The 11,756-nt window shown below is 42.0% G+C and overlaps 1 protein-coding gene across 4 annotated transcripts in view; it reads left to right on the top strand.

Annotated features, from left to right (window-relative positions):
* Positions 1-3,867: 3,867 nt before the first annotated feature.
* adgrl2b.1 (adhesion G protein-coupled receptor L2b, tandem duplicate 1) overlaps positions 3,868-11,756 on the top strand; it is a 63,681-nt gene continuing 55,792 nt past the window's right edge. For 3 of the 4 annotated variants that reach the window (XM_084707090.1, XM_084707089.1, XM_084707088.1), the window contains exon 1: positions 3,868-4,450. The gene's annotated coding sequence lies outside the window, so the exon portion shown is untranslated. The remainder of the gene's footprint in view (positions 4,451-11,756) is intronic. The other variant, XM_084707091.1, reaches the window with a different exon arrangement.

Raw genomic sequence — 11,756 nt, 5'->3', positions numbered from 1 at the left:
AAAGCAGTTCTTTGGTACGGACAACTCATTTGGGGTCATGGTTAAATGATCTCAAAGTACGTTTAGTTTGTTTAATGATTTATTGTGTCTGTATGAGTCATGGTTACACTGAATGGTATGTTATTTTTCGAAGCTCCAGGTGCTAAAATTAGAGACAATCCCAGAACACAGTTGAGTGACAACAGATTCCGATCTATGGCACGCAAAGAGGACCTTGTTTCCCCATTCCCAATAGTAGAACATTTACCCTATTTAAATTGTGGTATTTGTAATGCACTTATAATGGTAAAATGATGTTATCTGAGAATGCCAGGTAGCTAAACATGCATATTTTCAACCCTTTTTGAAGCACATTTTGAGCAGTCAATGCTTTGCAACCCCTCTTCTCCACAAGATAATGCACATCTCAATAGAGTGAGGCAAACTGGTGGGTCAGCTACTGTATAATGGAATTATTTGACACTGTAAATGTTTTTTTCTCTTCCACTTTGTACACTGGAGGAAGCGGCATCTGTTTCCATTTGGCAGAGTTTCTACAGAGACTTGAGGGAGAAAAGGGACCGGCATCAACAACAGAACATTAACCTCCACTTTCCAACTTGCATAAATACACACACAAACACACACATACACACACACACACGCACACAGTACATTTTGAACCCTTTTTAAAATGGGCTTATTGTTACTATCAAAGGAAATTTGTAAAATGACAAACAACAAACATCTGAACCTCAATAGGTTTTCATTGATCAAGCATTTAATATATAGATATATATATATTTTTTATATGTAGATTATTCACATAATCCGAGTGAGGATACTTTACTGTAATCTGGCGGTAAATCAAAGGCTTTAAAAATACTGTGAATAATAAAAAATTTGAGCTATTCATTGAGGTTTGAAGAAAAAGAAAAGTCTCCATGAGTCGAAGAGGTCGTGAGAGTGGACAAGTCTATATCCGTGTTGCTTGTCAGATTTCATCTGATATGGAGGGCTGGAGTCTTTTTCTATGCTTGATCTAACTTCTGTCAACTACGTCTGCAGTCGGCAGAGGACCCATGGGAAAAGAGATAGAGGACTACATGGCTCTCAGAGCATGGTGCAGCCATGCTTTTGAAATACCAAAAAAGGGTTAGGAGAAGATCTACTGCTACATCCTGATTTAATTGAAGTCACATTTTAGAACAGATTTTAGATCACGTTTTCACCAATTTTTACTCTTTACTTTAAATTGGTTACATCAAAACTATATATATATATATATATATATATATATATATATATATATATATATATATATATATATATATATATATATATATATATATATATATTAGGATATATAGGATTGCCTGAATTCTGTAGCATTTTTACTGGCAGATCATGTGACATGTTTAAAATATGCCCTCAGGTGGAGTTCACCTTGAGCTCTGTCGGACTATGCATGGTGACGTGACAACATAAGTATAAACAGTCTCACATGAAGGACTGAAATAACAAATATGGACGATCCGATGGGCACATTAGGAATGACTGTAACTTCAACGCAGCCAAAGCACATTGTGTTTGTCTGTACAAGCATTTATCCAGTGCCAGAGCAAATTTCCCCGACTTGCTTTTAGACGTTTTTTTTCTTCATAATTTGGGTGAATGTCTTTTCCCCTTTATCATTTCAGATTGCCTTTGAGTTTAGGGTGTTTGATCATAATGAGTCAAACCACCAAATAATGGCTCAAGACATATTTACCACAACACTCTCCAGTACCCTTTTATTAACCGTGTTGAGGTTTGCTGAAACGCTCTGCAATCCACCATGAGGTTTCAGCCATAATGCGAACAACACATTTGGAGGAACACATTCATGGGAAGATAAAATCAAAGAAACTATGTAGGGGTGGAGGAGTGGGACTGAGACATGCTCACTTTTGGGGGGTCCTTATAATTAAGGCACAAATACCACAAACAAAAATGTCACATTGAACCCTCTGAAATGTCTCACAATAGACTAATCTCTAAGCTAGTATTTTTTTTATTTTTTTTACAAATGGTACAGTTTATTGTTGGCTACTCTATGCTTATGGGGCATGTAGGCCCACTAACAATGTTGAAGTTAATTTTATTTTTTTAAATAATATTATTGCACTGAAATATTTTTACACAGGGATTTCCTTCAAAATAATATTTCTTTCATTTCCACACAGGTGACAATGCTACCATTTTTGTGTACATATGATACGTATACATGATACAATATGATACTTAGTGATGGTTTGACATTGATACCTCTTCGGCACTGAGAAAAGAAAGGAAACTTAACAGTTGTGAGAATGACTGCAGAGGAAGAGGATGCTAATGTGGTGTGGGAGCTACTCTTAAGCGAAGTCTTCACCATACCCATGAACACAAAATCAGGAGACCCATATTGAATAGGGGCAGCACAACAAACTGAAGGGAAATGGCAAGAATAAGCATTTTCTAAAAGCTTCAGAAGTACTCTAAAAACACAGAAAGGGGCCTTTTGTGTTTCTTTGGTCATATATAGAGTCGACCACAAGCCTGAATGAATAAAACATACAAATATTTCAGCCACTCACGGGTCACTTCAAATAAAGTAGAGCGCTTATACTTCCAGTAGTACTTTATACATAAACATTATTTCTCCAAATAAGAATGTCCTACCAGTGGATTACCATCATTACATCTGTTTTCTCTTACCCTGCTATTCTTTATTATGTAAAATTATGCCTTGGAAAACATGAGAGCTATGCACTAATCCTCTCACTTTCCACCTGGTGAATTTGACCCAAATTCGCATTTCCCCTGTGCAGGCAGGGAACTGGTTTTTATTGGAGCCACGTGTAACCGAGCCCACTGACCTGCCTGTGTACTTTGGCTTCTGAGAAAAAGAGGGGAATTCATCTTCAGGACAATAACAGTTTTAAACTTAACATTGTATTTTTTTTTATTGCTGACCCCTGTTTAAAGGAATATGTATTCTGTGCAAATGTTCGGCAGGAAATAGGCTCTGCTGTTTTCAAATGTTGAGCGCAAAGCTTAGTTCTAAAAATAAAGGGAACTCTGGTCAGAAATGAATACTCTTATTAAAAGTGTAATATCATATTCAAAGGAAAACTGCATGGGGCCTTGCTTTCAGAACCTGAGAGAAAATTACCATAAACTTGTTGAGCATTATTCATCTGGGTAGATCTTTTTCACTTCGGTGCCTCCTTTGTTGAATAATAATGACACTAAATACAGTTCACATACTATGTGTTGTGAATATTTGGAGACAAAAAGGGCCATGGAAAAACAGTAACACTCTTTCTGAAATTTAAAACGACATGTTGTCATCAGTGGTCTTAATCTCAGGGTTATGAAGTGACTCTGGTGGCTGTGTTGACATGTAGCCACAGCTGGTGAAACTGAAGCAGGTAAATATTTCCTCTTGGTCCAGGGATAGCAGAAAGGATGATTTTGGTTTTAGTTTCAAATTTGGGGCTGGATATAAAATGTTTTTCCAACATAGCTGGAAAAATGTAATGTATCCATTTGTTGATCCAATTGGACACCATGTGGAACAGTGAGGAAAACCAGTACATAACGCTAATGCATTCACATTCAAACCTACTTATAAACCCTAACAATGACGTATATTTGATCATTTTATTTACAGTAGTGACATCACCTGAATTGTTTTATATTCAGTTCTTCAGTCTATGTCATAGCTTTAGGGTAATAAAACATTCCCTTGGAATGATCCGCGCCGGGTTTTCTGGTTGTCCCGTTCAAAACCAGCTGCTGCAGAGCGGGGAGCCGGCGCACCGTTTCTCCCAGTCTCGTTTGCCTCATGAATCCGTCTGACTCGAGCTGGCTCGCTCGGTGTACGAAGGAGCGAAGAAGCAATTGCTTTGCAGTGAAAGACCAACGCATTGAGCCCGGACTCTGAACTCTTATTTGGGCTGTTTCGGTACAGTTTTTGAGACTTCGTCAGATAAAATTGACATTGTCGACAATAATTGTCTATTTCAATTGAGGATGTAAAACGAGTGCTTCTCATTAGTGTCTCATAGTCTACTGAGACTAAAGATTGAAGTCGAGTAGCTTAAATTTCGCAGCGTTGCCTTCCTGGGAAAGAAGACGGTGGATGCATGCGTGGGCTATAGTGAAAAACTATTGCGATCGTAGTTTCAAATAGCCCATTGCCATGGAACATTTGGTCCGGTCCTTGGAGATACACGGATTTAAGGAGCGAGTGATACCTGCTTTAAGAAAATTCGTACTTTTCCACCGATAATTAGAGCATGCATCGGAACCACAGACGTCTTTGTGTAGCCCACTGCGCACTGCGAGTTTCGGGGGGCCTCAACTAGAGGGCTGACCGTTCTCTGTTCTCCATCGGTCAAACAACACTCTACGTCGAAAACCATTTAGGACTATACATCCAAAGGTGGGTTAAAATGTTAACATTGTAAAGTGTCTACACTGTAATAGTCTTGATGCTGAAGTAGCCTGAACAATGTTTGAATTAATGGCTTTATTTGGCACTAAGCTTTTACTACGTCAAATGTGGGATTTGTGTAGGATCTCAACATATTGCAATGGTTCTTTTCAACTGAGCAGCTCGAGCCGTGGATAATACGAAAATAAAGTTGCATGGGGCAACTATCCAGATGTGGCTCTCAGCTGGCACTTCAGGGTTGAATGCAGCTCGTATCTGAATTCAACTAATCAATTTGTCTATCTTAAATAGAGAAAAGAGATGGTTGCTGCCCCCTTCCAATAAAAATACATAAAAATAATAATCAAAAAAAATATTCTTGGTTTGAATAGGTTATAGATTTTTTTGTTGTTGCCTTTAGTGTCTCACCCAAGTCGGCGCGCTCCAATTAGTTACATTATCAGAAATTAGTGATAGAGCTGACGCTTAATAAAATACTTATTATATAAGGATACACTTAAAAGCAACAGCCTATTATGCCAATTGTGTAAGAGGAATAGAGTAATAGTGACATTGAAATACAAAAATATCTCTCATTACACAAAATCTTGTGGACCATAAACTCAACAACCTAAGTAGCTGCATGTCTTCCGTTTTCTGTCCATGCCTGGCTGTTAAATAAGATCATTGCACTGAACATGTATAATTCACAGACATCCAAGCCAGCCATGTGTGAACAAACACACACACGCACACACACAAACACACACACACACACACGAGAGAGAGAGGAAGAAAGACGGGTGTGTGAGGGGGTCTATTTATGTTATTAATGAGCGCAGAGCTCACTCGTTATCTGGAGTTGGGGCGTCCTATGTACACACTGTCACCTTACACTTTAGTATAAGATTTGTTCTGCTATTTCATTGTGGTTCTTTGAAAATGTTCACAACTGGAAAAGTAGGTCAAATTAAAGTGAGTTTACTCCAGGAGATTAAGTTAGCGAGTGTCCTAAGATAATTGTTGCCCGAACATTATTCGTTAGTGTTTTTATTTATTAGAGTTGCTGAAGGAATTATCCAGAACAAATGTTCCGTTGTCCCGCCTGCCCAACCCCCTCTCTACCCGCCGCACTGGGTTGGTCCATTTGTCCGCATCTCAGATGGCTTGAATGCTCGCTCTTGTGATTTCTAGCGGGTTTTTTGTAACCGTCAATTTACATATCAAAGTGTTTGCATTTCAATAGAGAGAACTTGAGCTCCCAGCCCCCTTCCTCCAACTAGTCATGTCCTAAAAAGTAAAGGCTAGGTGCTGGGAGACAGGCTGAAGCAGTCACCTACGTTTACTGGTAATGTTTTTATTTTTTATCGCTTCTATTGTCCATGCTCATGTACCTGTGTTGGATCGCACGTTTGAGTATATGTAAAACAAAACAAACAAAAAACACACAAAGTAACTGTTTCAGCCCACCAAATGTAAGCCCTTGCTGCAGTAACCTAGGCCTACTGTTATAGAATTGCAAGGAGCGTTCACGTTGACAAGAAACGGAGATATTCTTTCCTACATTTTTATTTTTCCGTATCAAATTGTGTAGTTATGCACAAAGGTGCGTTTGCAACAAAGGTGTTAGCTATTGCAATATGTTTAAATTTCACTAATTATACATTTTCCATTTGGTGCTGTTATAAAGGTGGTCACAGTGTACGTGAATCAGAGGACCCGAGTTTGGGTAAGAAAAGGAGGAAGATATACTGCCTGATATACTGAATATATACGCAATGACACGGGTTACACATTCTTGAATTTCGTGTTTTTCAATCTACTTTAAAAACAATCCGATTCATATGTAGTTTCTGTAATTCAGCAAAAACATGCTTGCATAGACGTTAAGGGCTCAGTGTGAAGTACTGGTTTTTAAGAACCAATGGCTCTGCTTGTTTTTCCGTCGTGGAGATAATGTTTGTTTTCAATGCAATGCAGCTGTTACTTGGTTGTAAAAGAATACAGTGCTGAGTTTAGTCCCAATGTTTATTTTGATTTCTTTCCTCATTTAGTCCTGTGTTGAAGTGCAATAATAGAAAGAAAAACACACGTCTCTCTCCCACACAAGACACACACCTTCACAAAGAATAAAAAGTGCTTTCAAAAACAATAATCCGCCCTCAACTAGTCTAGAACAGTCTCCCAGACTTTATTTCTCTACACTGCATTGTTATTGCTTCATGTCCCTTTGAAGTAGGGATGCTGTTGTGCAGGGGCTTAGCCCAGGGACCCAGGAACCACATGTCCTGGATGCAGTGAGGATCAGGGCAGGTTAATGGATGTAATCTTTTACATTGATTTTTCTCTCTCTTTTTTGGGATATATTTTTGGCATTTCCATGTTTTACTTGACAGTTAAAGTATGAGCTTGACAGGAAAGGCTGGGGAGGGAGAGAGGGAGGGAGAGAGGGAGAGAGGGTAGACATATGCAGAGATTGGCCCGGGCTGGATTCAAACCTGGGTCACTGCGGTAAAGGCCTCAGCCCATGTGGTGTGCTCCCTCAAGCGGTGAGCCTCCACTGTGATCGAGTCTGGGTCGTGTGCAGGGAGGGGAGCCTGGCGGTAGGGCTGAGCCCGGAGGCAGAGAATGTAGATGCCAGGGAGACTTCCATGTCATATGGACGTGGCCACTGGCCGTGGTCTGCTCCTGGGTTTATATACTAAGTGGTGTGCCCCCTGCCCCACCCTGCCAGGTAATGAATAGAACCCACCGCTTCCTGTGCCGGACGCAAACAAAATCACTTCAGAGGGCCTCAGAGGTGAGGTGGAGAGAGGGGGTAGGTACCTCACCTGCCATCTTCAATCACAGCAGGTTGGTTTGACAGCTGTCTTGTTCTGTTTCTCTGACACACTCACTGTCAAAAGTTAGGTACAAACAGATGGAGCGAGAGACATAGAGAGAGAGAGAGAGGAGCAGGACTGAAGTAGCGAGGAGGAAGAAGGGGTGGATTTGATTGGCCGAGTTGTAAATGGTGACATCCGTTATGGCATCTTCCCTCCGCCCCACTGAGATGAATCGTCCTAGAATGGAGCCAACGAGGACAGTCGACCAGTTAGATGAATTTATGCTTTACTGGGCATCTGAAGGGGATAATGTTTCTCCCTACCTCCTCCTGTGCTTTAAATGACAGTTAACTTTCCCCCACTGCTTTCAAAATGGATGTTTAATGATCAACAGAGGCCCGCAGCGTCGAAACTGACTGGATAAGTTCTCACCAACGAGAGACCTTTACCCAGAATGGATTTTCCTCTATAAGAGAGCGACCCCCTCTCTGTTTTTCAAGCTCCCATCGTCGGAGGGGCTGGTTTTGAGTGATGGATAGTCTAAGGTCTTTTGGGTCTGTGTTAACCCTTTGGTGTGTGCAAAGCTCTCCCAGTTGGAGCCCAGTCGTCTGTGTGTGATGGATAGTCACAGGTCCTTAGGCCCCATATATCAGGAGATTAGCACTGACCTGTGAGTTGTTGGGACCGCCTTCCAAGCTTCTTCACCACCCCTGGCAGCCATTAGCATAAGACAGGACACTACTTTGTCTCTGGGGATACTTAGATAATGGGCTTTATTTGGTGGTCCGTCCAACTTGGGTCACAGGAAGTGTGCAGTCTTGGGCTCCAGGCTTTGTGTTGGTATGTATCTGACAGGTCATCTATCTTTTAGGCGTGAAACCATTTTTCTTCTCTCCTGAAGACGTATTGTGTCGATGATGACACAGATTGTGGTAATGTATGCCTTTGTGAAGACTATGTTCTCTCCATCCTTTTGGCGGGATCTTATATAAATGTAAATGATTGCCTTATGCCTGGATATCTCATCACATCATTGTTTGCGGTTTGGATATTTGCATTAATGGGCAAGAAAAGAGACTGGTAATCACAGATAGCCGTGCATTCTGTCAGTCAAGCCTGAGGTTTTGCATTGTCTTTCCATTGAAAAACAGTCTAGGGTCTGTACAGTACTTGTGATAGGAAGATTGAATGCGGTAAAATGGTTTCAGAGGAATATTCAAGCGATAGCTTTTGGACAGAAAATGTAGAACATCTAGAACAGTTCAATGGTCCCAGAGATAGGATCAGGATGTTTTCTTGCTTTATAAAAAAATGAGGAATGTCAGGTCATGAAATAAAAAATAAGTCACAACTAAGTTATATTGTCTAATAACATTGCGTGTTCCTCCTGTAAGGATGGTTGGAGGAGAGTTGCTGTGTTCATATTGGGCATCATCCGTCCAACACTTAAATGTCACCTCCCACGATATTGCTGGCATTTGATGTTATTGTTGTTTTTTTCTGTCTTGGAAGGATCGTTGATGGGGATTTTTAAAGCTCTTTCTTGGGGAAGAGAACAATGCCTCAGAAACTCAGTCACCTCTGTCGGCCTCTCCCCACCGTGTCTAATGACCGTTCGCTGCCTATTTTGTGTCCTGTGTGTGACTTGGGATGGGGCCATTATGTTTTTAAGGTGAGGAGATGTTGTCAAAGCCCTTGAATGGTCCTTGGGCTCTGATAGACAGCCCCTTGTCACTCAAGCAGAGAAGCTATGAGAATCACGCACCACAGAGAATCTATTACCTCGATGGAGAAGCCACACTTTTACACTGCGGTATTCATGCAGTGAGACATCTTAGTCCTATTCTTTGTCTGAATCGTACAGCTTGTTCAATCCACATGGAGACTCGCTTTGATAAGTAGGGCAAAACTCAAAACAGGTTCTGAAGTTCTGGTTTATCGTCTTATTGTGTAAAAGCAAGACTTATTCTTATGCATTTTACAACCCCCCCCCCCCCCCAAAGTTTATCCTGTGATCAGACGATACTTAATGGATTGCCTTTGGCCTGGCGGGGCCTAGCAAGAAGAGCTTACCGTCCCTGGTGGAGATCCTCTCCTATCTGCTTGTGGAAAACATTATGTACTACCTGAAACCGAATTCTAGCCGAGCAGAGCGTTGCCGAATTGGGAGTCAGAGCAAGGCTTCTTCATTTCCTCTCCTCCAGGAGCCAAGATGATTTGTTCCATTTCAAAAGCCTCCTGAAGACTGGGAAGGCTACAGGCTCTGTGCTCCAAGAGAGAGGGAGCTTGTTGTTGATCAGCCAAGCAAATCAGATCTTGATATTTGGAGAGTGCAGTTGTGATTGCTGATTGCTCTCTGAGTTTTAATTAGGAGAGTCATAAGCAGCCTGTCAGATCTCAGCAGAGCACAGTTAAGTATCAAACATGCTTAAAGGGAACAAATAATTGCTTTTGTTTGTGTTGTTAGGGTTACAGAAGCACTAACATGTTGGCCCAATGTCGTATTAAATATCACGTTGAATGTGCTCATAAGTAGGTTTATGCCTATGTTTGACTTATTGCTTCAAGGTAGTACATTACTTTACAGCTTAGGTCTGATGTGTCTGGGGACGTACACCCATCTGGGCTATATCCATCACAAACGGAAAGAACCGGCAATAAAATGACCTGAAATGAATTATTTGGAGTTCAGTGGAATCGGAACTTAATCATAAGCTGTTTTGCTTTCAGGTTGTAATATATAGATTAGAGAGCCCAGCGTATTTTTCACCGTGCAGGTTCGTGTCCCAAGCTGCAGGACCTTTGTTAGGACGTTTTAATTACAGCAGAGCCGAGTGTAATTGATCCCAGCTTAGAGGGATTTCCACTGTCAATGAGAATGGGCCTAGGCACTAATACAGCCCGGTGTGAGTCTCCACCTCCTCACTCCAGCTACACAACACTTCCTCAGTCTGGGCGCAGAGCAGACGAGACACGGCTCCTCGTCTTTCATTCCCCTCCGCGCCTCGCGAGGCATCTGTCCCTCACGTGTCACGTGTGTGACGGTTAAATCGCAATCCGAGGGCTAGCTGACACCTCCAAGCGTGTTGGAAGTGTGACTTCTCCAGCTCCTGCTCCGCCACATCTGTTGCCAACCCTGTTGCCACCTGGAGTGTCTTCTTACGGAGCACTTTCTTCATGGTTCCGTGTTGTCACCCACCATTTTGAAAAATTCAGCAGGCTGTTAGATAATGCTTCCCGATGATGGTGAATTATTGATGGTCTTGTTCGTATGAGTGGGACAGGGCAGGCTTTTAACTCTCTGAGCTGCCGGGACTCTTATCCCGTAACTAAGGGACACAACACAAACACCCACAGGAATGATGTACTGGAGGAGGAAGAGAAAAAAAAATGGAGGCAGGGGGGGCTGAAAATCAAATAAAGAGAAGGCGTCTTCTGCTCTTCTATTGGTCTGAGCCGCAGTGTAAAGGAAACTTGGCAGCTATGCAGAGGAGAGCTCGAATCTTGTACTCGTCCCTCCTCTCCCCCCTCTTTTATTTGAAGTATTAAGAAGTGGTATATGGCTGTTTGTGTGCTTCCTTTATCTGCGGTGATCTATGCAGGGCCGACAACATTCTGGAGTATTTTGTGATTTATTTTGTTTTTCTTTGTTCAGCATTTGACAGTGTTATCAAATGGGCTTCTTTTGAAAACTATGCTTTAACATATCCATTATAAAAGGTACCAGTTTCAGTGTAGCTTGAGAGCTGGTTCTGAGGACTTAAGGTGAAAGCAAGAAGAAAATGATGAACACAGAGAGCACAGGAAAAACGAGTCTAACCGGGTTCCCCAAGGAAGCAGGCTGGTGTTTAATGCAAGGCTCGGCATGGGAAGCAATGGAACACACTGCCCTCCCCCATTCATCTCGTGGAGTAGTTCCACTGTAAATTGGTGGCATTTGAATGGATCCTTTTACAGGTACTTACACTAAGTAAGTCCTTTGTTTGATTTACCATATGGTGTTTGTGTGGCTGTATAGCTGGAGGCACTAAGAGTGTGTGTGTGTGTGTGTGTGTGTTGGGCCTGTGTTTGTGCATGTTGACTGAGTGTGTGTGTGTGTGTGTTGGGCCTGTGTTTGTGCATGTTGACTGAGTGTGTGTGTGTGTGTGTGTTGGGCCTGTGTTTGTGCATGTTGACTGAGTGTGTGTGTGTGTGTGTTGGGCCTGTGTTTGTGCATGTTGACTGAGTGTGTGTGTGTGTGTGTTGGGCCTGTGTTTGTGCATGTTGACTGAGTGTGTGTGTGTGTGTGTGTGTGTGTTTGCGTGTGTTTCCTTGAGTGGATGTGGGCAGAGGAGTCCATCCCTGCTGCTCCGTGACCTCCCGCCATGTCTGTGAGTGCATGCATTACCACGCCTCTCGTACATCTACTTCTGTATCCTTGAAAGAAATGAGGCCAGGTGTTTTTGCGAGCGCGTCCGTCACAGCATGCAAATAGGCCTCACCTCGTTGGG

The sequence above is a fragment of the Hypomesus nipponensis genome, chromosome 10, assembly GCF_054491055.1.
Source record: "Hypomesus nipponensis isolate SF chromosome 10, ASM5449105v1, whole genome shotgun sequence".
NCBI classification, from domain to species: Eukaryota; Metazoa; Chordata; class Actinopteri; order Osmeriformes; family Osmeridae; genus Hypomesus; species Hypomesus nipponensis.
The sequence above is the reverse complement of the archived record's forward strand: the minus strand, read 5'-3'. Positions and strand labels throughout refer to the sequence as shown.